The following is an 18,686-nucleotide window of genomic DNA, read 5'->3' on the forward strand; positions in this document are numbered from 1 at the left end:
GCATCAGAGTCTTTTCCAATGAGTCAACTCTTGGCATGAGGTGGCCAAAGTACTGGAGTTTCAGCTTTAGCATTATTCCTTCCAAAGAAATCCCAGGGCTGATCTCCTTCAGAATGGACTGGTTGGATCTCCTTGCAGTCCAAGGGACTCTCAAGAGTCTTTTCCAACACCACAGTTCAAAAGCATCAATTCTTTGGCGCTCAGCCTTCTTCCCAGCCCAACTCTCACAACCATACACGACCACAGGAAAAACCATAGCCTTGACTAGACGGACCTTTGTTGGCAAAGTAGTCTCTGCTTTTGAATATGCTATCTAGGTTGGTCATAACTTTCCTTCCAGGGAGTAAGCGTCTTTTAATTTCATGGCTGCAGTCACCATCTGCAGTGATTTTGGAGCCCCCCAAAATAAAGTCTGACACTGTTTCCACTGTTTCCCCATCTATTTCCCATGAAGTGGTGGGACCAGATGCCATGATCTTCGTTTTCTGAATGTTGAGCTTTAAGCCAAATTTTTAACTCTCCACTTTCACTTTCATCAAGAGGTTTTTGAGTTCCTCTTCACTTTCTGCCATAAGGGTGGTGTCATCTGCATATCTGAGGTTATTGATGTTTCTCCTGGCAATCTTGATTCCAGCTTGTGTTTCTTCCAGTCCAGTGTTTCCCATGATGTACTCTGCATATAAGTTAAATAAACAGGGTGACAATATACAGCCTTGACAAACTCCTTTTCCTATTTGGAACCAGTCTGTTGTTCCATGTCCAGTTCTAACTGTTGCTTCCTGACCTGCATACAAATTTCTCAAGAGGCAGATCAGGTGGTCTGGTATTCCCATCTCTTGAAGAATTTTCCACAGTTTTTTGTGATCCACACAGTCAAAGGTTTTGGCATAGTCAATAAAGCAGAAATAGATGTTTTTTCTGGAACTCTCTTGCTTTTTCCATGATCCAGCAGATGTTGGCAATTTGATCTCTGTTTCCTCTGCCTTTTCTAAAACCAGCTTGAACATCAGGAAGTTCACGGTTCACATATTGCTGAAGCCTGGCTTGGAGAATTTTGAGCATTACTTTACTAGCGTGTGAGATGAGTGCACTCGTGCGGTAGTTTGAGCATTCTTTGGCATTGCCTTTCTTTGGGATTGGAATGAAAACTGACCCTTTCCCGTCCTGTGGCCACTGCTGAGTTTTCCAAATGTGCTGGCATATTGAGGGCAGCACTTTCACAGCATCATCTTTCAGGATTTGGAATAGCTCAACTGGAATTATATTACCTCCACTAGCTTTGTTCATAGTGATGCTTTCTAAGGCCCACTTGACTTCACATTCCAGGATGTCTGGCTCTAGGTCAGTGATCACACCATCGTGATTATCTGGGTCATGAAGATCTTTTTTGCACAGTTCTTCTGTGTATTCTTGCCATCTCTTCTTAATATCTTTTGCTTCTGTTAGGTCCATATCATTTATGTCCTTTATCGAGCTCATCTTTGCATGAAATGTTCCTTTGGTATCTCTAATTTTCTTGAAGAGATCCCTGCTGCTGCTGCTAAGTTGCTTCAGTGGTGTCCGACTCTGTGCGACCTGTGAGATGGCAGCCAAGCAGGCTCCCTCGTCCCCGGGATTCTCCAGGCAAGAACACTGGAATGGGTTGCCATTTCCTTCTCTAATGCATGAAAGTGGAAAGTGAAAGTGAAGTCGCTCAGTCGTGTCCAACTCTGAGCGACCCATAGACTGCAGCCTACCAGGCTCCTCTGCCCATGGGATTTTCCAGGCAAGAGTACTGGAGTGGGGTGCCATTGCCTTCTCCGGAAGAGATCCCTAGTCTTTCCCATTCTGTTGTTTTCCTCTATTTCTTTGCATTGATCGCTGAAGAAGGCTTTCTTATCTCTTCTTGCTATTCTTTGGAATTCTGCATTCAGATGTTTATATCTTTCCTTTTCTCCTTTGCTTTTTGCTTCTCTTCTTTTCACAGCTATTTGTAAGGCCTCCCCAGAGATCATAGCAGTTTCTTTATAATTCTCATTCTGTGAAACTCTTTAGTTAACACCAGATTAAGAGAAAAATTTACAAAATCCTTTTTAAATAAAAGCATATGAAATTTTACTGACTGAAGTGGAGCAATCCAGTGAGGGGAAAATGAAAAAAGTGAAGAACGAAACAAGCAAGGATCAAGAAATACAAAGAGGACAAATAATGATTGTAGTGAGTAAATTATTGTAAATAAAAATAACTGGTAGTAGATACAGAAAAGGATGATAAATATTGCTAAGATAATAAAAGGTCTAAGTCATGCATATTTGGTGAAATATTTCATTAACAAAATGGGAAATGCATATGTTTTAAAAGAAGGCTAACACATGTCTCTGTGAGAGAAGGACAGTGTCTTCTCTTAGAAATTTTCTGTCTTCTGTTTTCTTCTCTTTTGTGTGTGTGTGTGTGTGTGTGTGTGTCTTGGACTGCAAGGAGATTTAACCAGTCCATACTAAGGGAAATCAGTACTGAATATTCAATGGAAGGACTGATGCTGAAGCTGAAACTCCAATACTTTGGCCACCTGATCCGAACAACTGACTCAATGGAAAAGACACTGATGCTGGGCAAGTTTGAAGGCAGGAGGAGAAGGGGACGACAGAGGATGAGATGGCTAGATAGCATCACAGAGTTGCTGGACAGGAGTTTGAGCAAGCTTCGGGAGTTGGTGATGGACAAGGAAGCCTGGCGTGCTGCAGTCCATGGGGTCACAAGGACTCAGACAGGACTGAGTGACTGACCTGACTGATCGTGGTCTGCGTGCACTCTGTTGTGTTCAACTCTTTGTGACTCCATGAACTGTAGCCCACCAGGCTGCTCTGTCCATTCAATTTCCCAGGCAAGAATACTGGAGTGCGTAGCCATTCCCTTCATCAGTGAATGTTTCCAACCCAGGATCAACCTGCATCTTCTCTTAGAAGAAAACAATCCATACTGTATTGTTACTTTGAGAAGGGGTAGACCTCCTTGTAGGTGTCAGATGAACAAAAGTGTAAAAAAAAAAAAAGAAAAAAGATCTGTATTTATCTGCATAATTAAAAAAAATCTCATTTCTGTGGAACATTCAAAGGTATTGAGAAGATAGAAACAAATAAACAACAACAACAGAAAAAACGGCTCAAAGAGTGAGGGAGATGCGGCTCCTTTGAAATAAAATTGCAGTTGAAATTTCCAGTGAGACAGATTAATGAAGAATTTGGAATATTTATTTTTCTGTTTCAAGTTGATTTCTTTTTACATGAGTCATAATTACCTCCCACACTTCCTCAACCTTCAAAAAATTCTAGTTCCTCCAGGATCCTATGTCCGCAGATTTTGGGTAATGAAGAAGTGGTGATTTTGTTCTCCAGTAGAAGTAGACTGGAGACAGTAGCCCTAAGAACTAAAATTGGAGTTAGGACCTAGAAATCAGAGAAGAGGCTTCTTCCCTGCTTCTATTTGAAACTTCAGAAGAATACCGGGGACAGCAGTTTTCTTCCCACTCTGCAGGGAATGGCAGCTTTAGCCATTTATCTCACATTTAAAAGACAGGCTTATTGAAAAAGGTTGGAAGAAGTAGGCACATAAGATCAAAGGAAAAGAAAATGAGAGAAAGGAAAAAAAAAAAACAGAAAAAAAATGAATATTAAAGACCATAATTTAATTATTCTTTTCTGATCCAGAGGTTCAACCTGTCTAAATTCAATAAGTGAAAGAGAAGAACATTTTGGAAAAATAAAATAATTATGTTAAATTATGGTAATAACATACAATGAGAGTTACATAGAAACTCGGGTTATTTTGGAAACCATACTTCATGAATCATATTTCTATAAATACAGTGTTGTCATGTACTTGTCACACGACACGCGAATCATTTGTGCGTTTTTGTGCATAGTTGCTCAGCATTGTCTGACTCTTTGCAACCTCCCGGACTGTAGCCAGCCAGTTTCCTCTGTCCATAGGATTTTCCCAGCGAGTATACCAAAGCAGTTGCCATATCCTCCTCCAGGGGATCTTCCCCACCCAGGGATCAAACCTGTGTATCCTTCAGTTCCTGCATTGGCAGGTGGATTCTTTACCACTGAGACACCTGGGAATCCTGCTGGAATCATTATGGAAGACATAAAGATGAGTAATGGAAATTATCAAGGAGTTTCAATTTTAGGAATTCATTTTTCAACTATATACATGTAAAACATGTTTTCATTTCTCAGGAATAATTTTCTCTGTTATCTTGAAACTCACTAATGATTTTTTTATGGTGATGCCCTCAAATACTTGGTCTTCTAACAGCAGTTACAATAGTTTTCTAACAGCAGCTACATACTCATTCCTGAGATACAATCTCATTCCTGAGATTCCTTTGAAAAGGATCATAAACTAGAAGGTTACCTGACTGACAGGAATAGAAAAAAAAAATAATAAAAAGATGTTTATAGAAGACCAAAGATGAAGCATATGTTAGAAAATATAATAATAATAATAATAATTACAAAAAATTAAATTTGTCATGTTTTTACATATTACATGATGCTCAGTCATGTCCAACTCTTTGTGACTCCATGGATTATACAGCCCATGGAGTGTTCCAGGCCAGAATACTGGAGTGGGTTCCCTTCTCCAGGAGGATCTTCCAAACCCAGGGATTGAACCCAGGACTCCCACATTGCAGGCAGATTCTTTACCAGCTGAGCCACAAAGGAAGCCCAAGAATACTGGAGTGGGTAGCCTATGCTCTCTCCAGTGGATTTCCCTAACCCAGGAATCGAACTGGGGTCTCCTGCATTGTAGACAGATTCTTTACCAACTGAACTATCAGGGAAGCCCAATAATTACCACAAAAATCAAATTTCTAATAAAAATAGATCATTTTTCTACCAAATTTTTATAAACTTATAGTTAAAGTTATATATTTCCTCAGTAAAGATATTAGAAACATATTTCCAAGAATAAGGCACTATGTGGGATCTGGTTTGGAGAGCAACAAAAACATGGTCATGTCCACACATTAAAAGAGCTGTTATGATATCATTTATGTGTAAAATCTAAAAACATGGAATTTGTAAAAGACAGAGAGTAAAGCGGTGGTTACCAGGGGATGGGGGAGTGGAGGGGATAAGAGTGATCATCTTTAAGAGTACAAATTTATACCAAGTAGTAAATAAATAAGCCCTGGAGAATGCAATGCACAGGATACTGAATATAGATACCATAGCACCATATTTATGTAATGTGACAAATATCACTGTATTACAATCATATTACAATAGGTAAATGTATCAAAGTGACACAATGTATATCTTTAACTTACACAGTTTTACATCTCAAATTTATTAGATTTATAAAAAGGGAGCTCTCAAAGTAGAGGAAAAGTAATACGTGAGCAGAAGTTATATTTTTCATCTTTTATGAGATCTACAAAGAGGGAGTGTAAAGATCAAAGAAGTTAGTTCTGACTAAAGAGTACAGGGAACCAACCAGAATTGGAGGAGTCTGCCTTGGAAGGATTAGCCTGAAGGGAATAATAGTCTAACTCGAAAAAAATGCAGAAATCATACTTGGCTGAAATACAGAGGTTGATGGGTGATAGATACATAGACAGACAGAAGACAGAGATAATATTATCCTAAGGCAGTCTAGGTTTCATTTTAAATATCTAAGATATTTGATTAGGGGAAAATCTTAAGGGAGTCCATGGAATGGTAGTATATTTCTGGGGAATAAATAGCCTCTTAGAATAGATATAAATATATAGATGAAAATTGAATTGCTTGGTGATTGTTCTCCACAGATGATGCTTATTTAGGTTCACAGTCTAAACAAAACAACTGGAACACTTTCTGTCAACCATCTATTCAATGTTCAAAAATTAATTATCATGGAGCTAATAGGACTCGAGATACCAATATATTAATTTCTGACCTTTTCTGCAACAGTCACTATTGATAAGCAGCATACACAGAGTGAAGTACAAAAGAAGATAAATCTGTGTGATTTTTTTTTAAACAGGAAGAAATGGTATAAAACATGCTTTAATTAACCAACACGGATTCCTATCATTTCCTATTATTTACATTTGATAGTCAATGAGATTATTTTCCCCCTTCCTGGTAATAGCTGGTAAATTTTGTTACAAGAAGTTAATAATTGTGAAAAAGCATATTCAATTCATTTCTTTGCCTGCTTGTTTAGCTTTATTTAAGTTTAATTTACATACCATGAAATTTACTTAAGTGTTCAATTTAAGCCAGTTCAATTATATAGATCCATCTAAGGCTACAACAAACAGTTCAACTGACTAACACAGAACACTAATCTATGACTTTTTTCAAGAGAACTATACACAAAGCAATTCATCTGAACAGATGTTATTAATTTTATTCATGTCAATAGGATATGATGATATCATTGCTACTGAGAAGGAGAGTTATCAGACCTGTCTCTTGAGAAACCTGTATGCAGGTCAGAAAGCAACAGTTAGAACTGGAACAATAGACTGGTTCCAAATGGGAAAAGGAGTCCATCAAGGCTGTATATTGTCACCTTGCTTATTTAACTTATATGCATAGTACATTATGAGAAATGCTGGGCTAGAAGAAGCACAAGCTGGAATCAAGATTGCTGGGAGAAACATCAATAACCTCAGATATGCAGATGACTCCACCCTTATGGCAGAAAGTTAAGAAGAACTAAAGAGCCTCTTGATAAAAGTGAAAGAGGAGAGTAAAAAAGTTGGCTTAAAGCTCAACATTCAGAAAACTAAGATCATGGCATCTGGTCCCATCACTTCATGGCAAATAGATGGGAAAACAGTGGAAACAGTGGCTGACTGTATTTTTCTTGGCTCCAAAATCACTGCAAATGGTGATTTGCAGCCATGAAATTAAAAGACACTTACTCCTTGGAAGGAAAGTTATGACCAAACTACACAGCATATTAAAAAGCAGAGACATTACTTTGTCAACAAAGGTCCATCTAGTCAAGGCTATGGTTTTTCCAGTGGTCATGTATAGACATGAGAATTGGACTATAAAGAAAGTTGAGCACTGAAGAATTGATACTTTTGAACTGTGGAGATCCAACCAGTCCATCCTAAAGGAGATCAGTCCTGGGTGTCCATTGGTAGGACTGACGTTGAAGCTGAAACTCCAATACTTTGGCCACCTGATGCGAACAACTGACTTATTGGAAAAGACCTTGATGCTGGGAAAGACTGAGGGCAGGAGGAGAAGGGGATGACAGAAGATGAGATGGTTGGATGGCATCATCGAATCAATGGATATGGGTTTGGGTGGACTCCAGGAGTTGGTGATGGACAGGGAGGCCTGGTGTGCTGCAGTTTATGGGGTCACAAAATGTCAGACATGACTGAGCAACTGAACTAAACTGAACTGATAGTTCAGTTTTTTTTTTTTTTAAACAGGAAGATCTTGCAATTTCAAGATGATAGTAATTTTGTTTTTCAAATATGCATTCCCAATGGAGTATAAAAGAAAACTACCTTTGGTTCCATTCTCTGATCTCATAAATATCAACAATTAGTATAACTTTTAATATTAAGTCAGCATGACAAATTTCCTTTTCCAGTTTAGCACTGGTTCTCAAACTGTAAAATGGCTACTCATATACAGAGAACAATATGCTTTCTGTGGATCATGGATTTTGGATTGAGAGGAATAAAAGTCTTCTTGGGGAACCTGCTCTACACCTCCCTGGGCAGTGCATTGTGCTGTCAAGCTGATTTATCATCCTGCAAAGCACATTTCATGATGATCAACTACCAGAATTGTATGGGCTTATACATAAAAATAACCTAACCAGAGTGACTACCCTGCCAACCTATTACTCAGCAATCTTTTGCGTGTGATTTTCACCTTGTGTACTTGTTGCATGATCACAAAATAACTACTGTACTGCCAACGATTAGCTATGTGCTTAAATCTAGAAGATGCAAAGGCTGAAAGAGGAACCCCTGGCACATGTATAGAGATATCAAAACCTTCCTAGTACCTCCTGGTGGTCTTTGCTTTTTGTCTCACTGACCAGAACTGGGTCACAGAAGCTGAAGGCAGGCTGGGAAATGTAACTTTTTAACTGAGTTATGTCGCTATACTGAGAAAATCAGGATTCTGATAGGATCAGCAAAATAAGAAATTAATATTGAGTGGACAACCACTTGTGTCTACCATAGTGCATTAACTCTTTCCTAAATGCTTTATAAATGGCCTGCATGTTTTGTTAAATACCATAGAGTCTGCTGAAATTCAGGCAATATTTAGAATTCTTCCCTATAGAAGACAAACAGGACAATATTTCTTTCAGTAATTTGATAATATGGCACAGTTTTGAATGAGTATATTATATTTTTCTCTAAGAGTAGCATATTATCTAGCATTGGGATTACCAAAAAATATTTTGGGGCATTATGTACTCAATCATAGCAAAATGATTTGAAAATATATCTAGAATAATTTGTACATGCTTATTATCATTATTTGACTTAGGGATGTTACAAAGGAAAAAAAATGATAAAACATATTATACTGCAGAATAGTCTATGTTCTGTAGATATTGTGAAGCATAACTTAAATATTTTAACTTCTTAGTTATTAATAAATATAGAGTATTTCATTGGGAAAAACCCATATTCAAGTAGGTTTCTTATAGAATTATGAAAAATGGGGCTTCCATGTGGCACTAGTGGTAAAGAATCTGCCTGTGAATGCAGGAGAAGTAAGTGATACGGTTGGATCCTTGAGTAGGGAAGATCCCCCGGAGGAGGGCATGGCAACCTATTTCAATATTCTATCCTGGAGAATCCCACATACATAGGAGCCTGGCAGCCTACAGTCCATAGGGTCACAAAGAGGCAGACGAGACTGAAGCAACCTAGTCCATGCACACAGAATATTTAAGAGGCTTTACCTCTTTTATCCAAGCATACATAATACCTTCCTACAAACATTTTATTTGTTCATTTGTGAAATGAGATAAATTTGAAGTTAAATATAGAGACTAAATAGGATGAAAATTGTTGATGTAATTATATCATACAGACTGAAGAATGTTATAAATCTTGTTTTCAGTTACATTCTAGGAAAATTATTGAGGCCCTCCACTAAGTGCTTTTTTTTTTTTTTATAGCTGATTGATTTCTGATATAAGAAGTTAAGAAAAGGTCATTTTTGAGAATCAAAGCTATTGTTCGTTAAGACCTATGTGTTAGTGATAATTATTTCATAGAACGTGTGACACTTTGCCTCATCTAGAGACACTATTCTGCATTGGGACAGTCATATCTAAAGTTAAAAGACTAGTTACTTTGTCTAACTTATTCCTCTTTAAATTGTTGTTCAGTCGCCCAGTCATGACCGACTCTTCATGACCTCATGGACTGCAGCACACTAGGCTTCCCCATCCCTCACAATCTCCTGGAGTTGCCCAAGTTCCTGTCCATTGCATCAGTGATATCATCTAACCATCTCAACCTCTGTCGTCTCCTTCTCCTTCTGCCTTCGATCTTTCCCAGCATTATTATCTTTTTCAGTGAGTCAGCTCTTCACAGTATGTGGCCAGAGTATTGGAGATTCAGCTTCACCAGCAGTCCTTCTAATGAATATTCAGGGTTGATTTCCTTAAAGATTGACTGGTCTGATCTTCTTGCTGTCCAAAGGAATCTCAAGAGTCTTCTCCAGCACCACAATTGGAAAGCATCAATTCTTCAGCACTCTGCCTTCTTTATGGTCCATCTCTCACAACTGTGCATGACTACTGACAAGACCATGGCCTTGACTATACAGACCTTTGTTGGCAGAGTGATGTCTTTGTTTTTAACACACTGTCTAGGTTTGTCATAGCTTTCCTGCCAAGAAACACTCATTTTCTAATTCCAAGGCTGCAGTCACCATCTGCAGTGATTTCAGGGCCCAAGAAGAAGAAATCTGTCACTGTTCACACCATTTCCCATTCTATTTGCCATGAAGTAATGGGACCAGATGCCATGATCTTACTTAAAAAAAAAAAAAAATTAGTTTTAAGTTGGCTTTTTCACTCTCCTCCTTCACCCTCATCAAGAGGCTCTTTAGTTTCTCTCCACTTTCTGGCATTAGAGTGGTATCATCTGCGTATCTGAGGTTGTTGATATTTTTCCTGGCAATTTTGACTCCAACTTATAACTCATCCAGCCTGGTATTTCACATTATGTGCTCTGTGCATAAGTTAAATAAACAGGGTGACAATAAACAGGCATGTCCTTTCTCAATCCTGAACCACTTAGTTGTTCCATACATGGTTCTAACTGTTGCTTCTTGACTGGCATACTGGTTTCTCAGAAGACAGGTAAGATAATCTGGTACTCCCATCTCTGTAAGAGTTTTCCACAGTTTGTTATGACCCACACACAGTCAAAGGCTTTAGCATAGTTAGTTAAACAGAGGTAGATTTTTTTTTTAATTCCCTTGTTTTCTCTGTGATCCACCAAAAGCTGGCAATTTGATCTTTGATTCCTCTGCCTTTTCTAAACCCAGCTTGAACATCTGAAAGTTCTTGGTTCACGTAATGCTGAAACCTAGCATACAGGATTTTGAGCATAACCTACTACCACGGGAGATGAATGCAACTGTCTGATGGTTTGAATATTTTTAATAATGCCCTTCTTGGGAATTGAGATGAAGATTGACCTTTTCCAGTCCTGTGGCCACTGCTGGGTCTTCCAAATTTGCTGTCATATTGAGTGCAGCACTTTGATAGTATCATCTTTTAAGAATTTGAATGGCGCTGCTGGAATCCCATCACCTCCACAGGCTTTTTTGGCAGCAGTTCTTCCTAAGACCCACCTGACTTCACACTTCAGAATGTCTAGCTCTGGGTTACTAACCACACAATCCTGATTATTCGGGTCATTAAGATCTTTTTTGTGCTTATTCTTTCCATCTTTTGTGTGCTCTTTCCATCTCATCTTGAGCCTTTCTGCTACTATTAGGTCTTTACCATTTCTGTCCTTTACTGTGCAGATCTTTGGATGAAACTTTCCTTGGATATTTCCAATTTTCTTGAAAAGATTTCTTTCCCCTTCTGAGAAGTCTTTCCCCTTCTGTTGTTTTCCTCTAATTCTTTGCATAGCTAAATGGCTAGCTTTAAATTACCATTCCACATTTTCTAAAAGTATATTTCTTCTATTAATAATATTCATATAAATAATTTTCCTTGAAATTTTGGAAAGAAATTTAAAGACATAAAATTTAATAGTAGAACACTCTTTTCGTGGAACACTTTTACAATTTTGTATAGTTATTTGGAGTAAAAAATATTCCATATGAAATCATTTTTTTTTCTGTTTCAGATAAGACTCAAATTCATTACAGTGAGCTTTGTAGTAATTTTGGAAATTCTCCCCAATATTAAAGGGAGAAAAATGAGAGAACTTTACTGAGTAATGATGCTTTTCCAGTGTCTGGATTAACTGAGAGCACTGCATTACTTTCCTAGCTGGAACAGGTATTATCATTACGGTACATAGATACAAGTAAATGGGAGCATAAAATTTATGTAGACTGATCAATTTATTATGACACTAAGTACATCCTAGGATTTGACCAGGAAGTATCTCCAAGCAATTTGGGAATAAACTTTGATATTTTGGAAAACAAATAAATATGTGTTACTTCTCTATATAAACTAAACTATAAGATAACTTTTTTTTTTTTTCAGAGGAAGGCCAGTTACATCTTTATTTTTTCATGTCTTTTTTTTTTAGCACACTGCACAGCATGTGGGATCTCAGTTACCTGACCAGGGATCGAACCTGCATTCCCTGCACTGGAACCACAGAGTCTTAACTACTGTAAAGCCAGGATGTCCCTCTTACTTTATTAAATTTACAATAATGCCTTTTAAAAATAAATAATGATATTATGTGTGCCTTCAGAACCAATAGCCATCACTGGGTGTAGTAGTGCATTTTACTTGATGTCAACTGCTTTGTTCCCTGTGGAATGGATGTCATTAATTCAGAAAGGTTTGACTGACAAGAGATTTGAAACCCAATGTCCGTCCTTTTTTAACATCATGTCACAGAAATGTTCAAGTACAAAAATGAGCTAGAAGTGTTGAAAAAATCTAGTATGCTCTATGTATATAACTAAAAGGTAGTCTTTCTAGTCTTTCTACTGTATGTACCTAAAAAATTAGAAGTAGCATTTATCAACAGTGATATTTAAAGTAACTATATTTTCTAATTAAATATTCATTATAACAAGAAAAATTCATAAATGTTGTATGAAAATTATTCACAATTTAAAGTATAGCTGATCTATATACTATAATGCATAAATGTCTCAATAGTCTTTATTTTAGTTGTGTAGCGAAAAACCACTGTAAGTACCATTTATGCAGACTCCATCATTGACAATCACTGATTTATGGTTCATGTTAATAGTCAAAAGAGCTGGTAGTCATCATTGCTAGCACTGTAAGCAACTGTGGTAAAACTTAAATTGGATTTTGTAAACTACATATCCCTGTTTTCCTGATATCATATTTTAATCCAGGTTTTCATGTTTCCTAAATTGACCATAAGGAAGATTCAACACATTTCTCTGTAAACAGGCACAGACATAATTTAATATATATGAACCAGCTTTTAAAAAAGCGAGAAATAATTCATAAGTTATTGACAATGAAACAGCTAGTGGAAAAAATCAAGTGGCTACTAATACTACGATTATTTAGAGATGTGCATTCTCAATTAAAAACCTCATACCTGCCCTTTGTGAATCCTTCATTCTAAGACCCTGGAAAGAGACATGATAGATTCTTGGTTTTGTCTTAGACCTAAGTCAAGGGAACTAATCTTTTGTAGTAACTCAATTATTAAGCTTCCACTACAACCATCTGACATAAATTTGATACTTTGTAAAGATGTGAAGAATCTTTGAACATACTGATTTATTTTTAATGTAGTTGGCACTATATTAATTTGAATAGGAATGATATTTGAGTTGTGTCATTAAACAAGTCACAGTCACAGACCAGGAGCTGACTGTGGCACAGACCATGAACTCCTTATTGCCAAATTCAGACTTAAATTGAAAAAAGTCGGCAAAACCACTGGACCATTCAGGTATGACCTAAATCAAATCTCTTACAATTATACAGTGGAAGCAAAAAATAGATTCAAGGGATTAGATATGATAGAGTGCATGAAAAACTGTGGAAGGAGGTTCCTGACACTGTAAAAGAGGCAGAGATCAAGATCATCTCCAAGGAAAAGAAATGCAAAAAGGCAAAACGGTTGTCTGAGGAGGTCTTGCAAATAGATGTGAATAGAAGAGAAATGAAAGGCAAATGAGAAAAGGAAAGATATACCCATATGAATGCAGAGTTCTAAAGAATAGCAAGGAGTGATAAAGACTTCCTCAGTGATCAATGCAAAGAAACAGAGGAAAACAATAGAATTGGAAAGTCTAGATAGCTATAAAGAAAATGAGAGATACCAAGGGAACATTTCATGCAAAGATGGGCACAATAAACGACAGAAATGGTATGGACCTAACAGAAGAAGAAGATATTAAGAGGTGGCAAGAATACACAGAAGAACTATACCAAAAAAAAAAAAATCTTCATGACTCAGATAATCACGATGGTGTGATCACTCACCTAGAGCCAGACATCCTGGAATGTGAAGTCAAGTGGGCCTTAGGAGGCATCACTACGAACAAAGCTAGTGAAGGTGATGGAATTTAAGTTGAGCTTTTTCAAATCCTAAAAGATGAGGCTGTGAAAGTGCTGCACTCAATATGCCAACAAATTTGGAAAACTCAGCAGTGGCCACAGGACTGAAAAAGGGCAGTTTTCATTCCAATCCCAAAGAAAGACAATGCCAAAGAATGTTCAAATGACCACACGACGGCATTCATCTCACACACTAGTAAAGTAATGCTCAAAATTCTCCAAGCGAGGCTTCAACAGTATGTGAACTGTGAACTTCCAGATATTCAAGCTGGAATTAGAAAAGGCAGAGGAACCAGAGGTCAAATTGCCAACATCCATTGGATCATCATAAAAGCAAGAGAGTTCCAGAAAACCATCTATTTCTGCTTTATTGACTATGCTGAAGTCTTTGTGTGGATCGCAAAAAACTGTGAAAATTCTGAAAGAGATGGGAATACCAGACCACCTGACCTGCCTCCTGAGAAATCTGTATACAGGTCAGGAAGCAACAGTTAGAACCGAACATGGAACATCAGTCTGGTTCCAAATAGGAAAAGGAGTACGTCAAGGCTGTGTATTGTCACCCTGCTTATTTAACTTATATGCAGAGTACATCATGAGAAACACTAGGCTAGATGAAGCACAAGCTGGAATCAAGAATGCTGGGAGAAATATTAATAACTTCAGATATGCAGATAACACAACCCTTAGGGTAGAACGTGAAGAAGTGCTAAAGAGCCTCTTGATGAAAATGAAAGAGGAGAGTGAAAAAGTTGGCTTAAAGCTCAACATTCAGAAAACTAAGATCACGGCATCTGGTCCCATCACTTCGTGGCAAGTAGACTGGGAAATGGTGGAAACAGTGACAGACTTTATTTTTTGGGGGGGCTCCAAAATTACTGCAGATGGTAACTGCAGCCTGGAAGAAAAGTTATAACCAATCTAGACTGCATATTAAAAGGCAGAGACATTACTTTGCCAACAAAGCTCCATCTAGTCAAAGCTATGGTTTTTCCAGTAGTCATGTGTGGATGTGAGAGTTGGACTATAAAGAATGTTGAGCACTGAAGAATTGATGCCTTTGAACTGTGGTGTTGGAGAAGACTCTTGAGAGTCCCTTGGACTGCAAGGAGATGCAAACAGTGCATCCTAAAAGAAATCAGTTCTGAATATTCATTGGAAGGACTGATGCTGAAGCTGAAACTCCAATACTCTGGGAACCTGATGTGAACAACTGACTCATTTGAAAAGAAGCTGTTTCTTGGAACAATTGAAGGCAGAAGGAGAAGGAGACAACAGAGAATGAGATGGTTGGATGGCATCACTGACTCAATGGACGTGAATTTCAGCAAACTTCGGGAGTTGGTGATGGACAGGGAGGCCTGGCGTGCCACAGTCCATGGGGCTGCAAAGAGTTGGATACAGCTGAGCGACTGAACTGAACCTAATAAACAAGCATTAGCCAAAATTTCTCTTTACTTTAGTTCTCTGAGCACTCAATATGGCTTTCTTACTCAGCTGCCTTCTTCATAATACTCAGTTTAGGGTTAGGACTTTTCATAAGCATTAAAACAGTTCTTCATATAATAACTCTAAAAGTTTTCTTTGCTGAATTAAATGAAAATGTTTAAGTAGAATGCTTCCCTTGTAGTTCAGTCAGTAAAGAATCTGCCTGCAATGCAGGAGACCTGGGTTCGGTTCCTGGGTTGGGAAGATCCCCTGGAGAAGGAAATGGCAACCCACTCCAGTATTCTTGCCTGGAGAATCCCATAGACAAAGGAGCCTGGCAAGCCATATTCCACGGGGTTGCAAGAGTCTGACATGACTTAACGACTATACCACCACCACCATCCTCATAAATGGGGCTTCTCTGGTAGCTCGTCAATAAAGAATCCTCCTGGAATGCAGGAGACATGGGTTCAATATCTGGATTGGGAAGATCCCTTGGAGAAGGAAATGGCTACCCACTCCAGTATTGTTGCCTGGGAAATCTCATGGACAGAGGAGCCTAGCAGGGAGCCTAACAGGAGCCTAACAGTCCATGGGGTGGCAAAGAGTCAGACTTGACTTAGCAATGAAAAAACAACAACATCTTCATAAAGCCTACATTAACACAATTTCTACATATATGTGGCTAGACATATTTTATGTTTTTTACAATTCATTGTCATCTTTGTTAATTTTTCAGTTTTCTGATCTTTCAAACAGTAGTTAATATTAAATCAATCATTAAGAAGTATTCTCCTGTTGTTGTTCCATATTAAGCAAGCAATATGAAATAACAAAAACAAAACTTATTTGAAGCAATAAATTATTCACAAGATTTATGTTTCATCATGTTGATTAATGAGATTCAGTAGAAAACAATGCATACCTTATTAAACAAATTATCTATAGTATAATAATTCAAGAGCCACGAATCTTAACCATAAGCACTCACAGCTCTATTTGAATACAAAAGTTCTGCTGCATTATAATTAGTCTTCGTTGAAAGGACTAACTAGAAATGTCATAGTATAAGATGAAGTGAAAGTTGCTCAGTCGTGTCCAACTCTTTGTAACCCCATGGACTACATAGCCCAAGGAATTCTCCAGGCCAGAATACCGGTATAGGTAAGCCTTTCCCTTCTCCAGGAAATCTTCCCAACCCAGGGATCAAACTCAGGTCTCCTGCATTGCAGGCAGATTTCTTACCAGCTGAGTCACCAGGGAAGCCAATATACCTTTTAACACAATGGAAATAAGGCAATCCAAAGTTCTGATCTTAACCATAAGCACTCACAACTTTATTTGAATACAAAAGTTCAGCTGCATTATAATTATTCTTCTTTGAATGGACTAACTGAAAATGTTATAGTCATGCTAAATGAGAGGATAGAATTAAAGTATTACTATTAAACTGTACATTTTAAAGTAACTACTCATCCAATTTTCTTATATAATATCTCATTTATAACAACTGATTCTTTACTTTTAAGGATGTTTGTATGTGTTTTATTCCAGTTATTTAAGGAACAATTTCCACCAAATTCATTAGTTCTAAGGATATTTAATTGCATTATAATAGATCTCTTAAGCTTAAATTACCAAAAACATCTTAGCTTTGAAGAGAACACTGAGCATTTTGTTTTATAATCCCTCTTAGCACTTTGTGAAGACAACCAGTCCAAGAGATTTGCATATTCAAACAATCTTGATAGCAGAAGACATATGCATAGACTTCCCTGATGTTTCAGCCAATACAATATTGAAATTAAAACATATCAATATGGAGGCATACATTTCATTCAATAAATATTTTTTTTAAATAAAAGAGCAAAAATTATAAGAGCAAGGATCATTTCAATAGAGCAGAACCTTAATAGCAGCCTATTTATATCTCAGATAATCATTTTTGTTTCCTGAAGGACTTAATTAATCTATAATAAATATGTACAACCAAATGCAACTTTTATTTGAATTCTGTGTTTGATATATTTGCTTCACTAAAAAACAAGCGACAGAAGAGTTCAACACTGGTCAGCTTTTGTCCACATTGGCCTGCTTTCTTTGTCCAACGTAAACATGCACACACCACACACACACACACCCCCATATACATATCTGCATATACTCACACCAACACAGGCAGACATTCAGACAGATATTCAGATGTATACAAGCACACAGAATTATTATTTGGTTTTAAAGAAGTTCAAGTGTGTGGTAAGTTTTGAAATCCATATAAGATGTCTATAGTCTAGAAATACTCTATTAAGTAAATATAACATGTATATATAAATAAACATTCGGCTCTCTAAAAGGACAGTTAATGGAATAAACTGTATGTGTGCACATGTATGCATGCATACATGTGTGTTTGTGTGTGTGTAAGCCTCAGACAAGGTAACTGGAACATAGTCTCCTTGATTCCTTCCTCCAGGATGATGCATATTTAAAGTGAGAAATACACATCTTTTATATATAAAACAATCATGGTTACTGGGAAATTACCACAAAATGAGAAACACTATTGTCAAATAATGAGTTGGCTTAAAAATGTTTATCACTACATGTCAATCATATTACAATACAGGCATGCATTAAGTCAGCATGCTGTATCCTTTTAATTACACAGCGTTTACACTTCAAATATATCTCAGTAAAAATTATTTTCTATTCTGAAAATAGAATTCTGAAGTATCCTATCAGAACAAAATAAATATATGTATATAATTTTGTCCCAGAATTTTGATTACTAGGCTGATAAACATATTTACTTCTAAATATTTAGTAGTACCTTGGTACTATTAACATAAGAGCTTGCATGCTCACTCTAGGTCACATTATATTATTTATTTTTATTATATCCCAATTTTTATTTATCTCATTTATTTTATAATTATAATGCATATAATATGTGGGTATATACACAGGTATATATGTGCAATTCTTCATTTACATATCTGTATCTTTACACCTTCTTCACTGTTTTCTTCTTAAGTTATGGGAATTTAAAGGGTTAAGACAGGGTGTCTGAGGTCTCCCCCTGCCCAGTGTACTTTGTGTTGGAGCACACCAGGGAAAGAAAGAAGGTGCCTTCCTGCAAACGTGACAATGACAATCCTCCTAGCAATCTAATGCCATTAACCATTGTAGTAAGCTTGTCCATAGCATCTCTTCAGTTAATGTACCTCACTGTCTGAGACAATGGTTAATAAACTGTAATGTGCACTTATTGAGCAGTGTTCCCTGAAAAATGTGTTGTATGCTATGTAACTGTATGATGATAAGGAGATATTTATGATCAAATATTACCCCTGCATTAGTTATCTGGTGATGACCTTTACTTAAAGATCCCACATGTTAACTAGATTCAGAATGGATCTCACATTATCAGAAAGGATCCAGGAAGTTGTTGGAGCATCTTAGACCTCTCTCTGGTCCATCCTGATTATGTATATTCTTGAAGCTGATTATTAAACTTGAAC

The 18,686-nt window shown here is 37.1% G+C and overlaps 1 protein-coding gene across 11 annotated transcripts in view; it reads right to left on the reverse strand.

The window, feature by feature from the left end:
* CDH18 (cadherin 18) overlaps positions 1-18,686 on the reverse strand; it is a 1,278,664-nt gene that overhangs the window by 255,396 nt on the left and 1,004,582 nt on the right. The window lies entirely within an intron of this gene.

Source organism: Bos grunniens, chromosome 20, assembly GCF_055505025.1.
Source record: "Bos grunniens cultivar Pamir isolate PY7600 chromosome 20, Bosgru_T2T1.0, whole genome shotgun sequence".
In the NCBI taxonomy this organism is placed as follows: domain Eukaryota; kingdom Metazoa; phylum Chordata; class Mammalia; order Artiodactyla; family Bovidae; genus Bos; species Bos grunniens.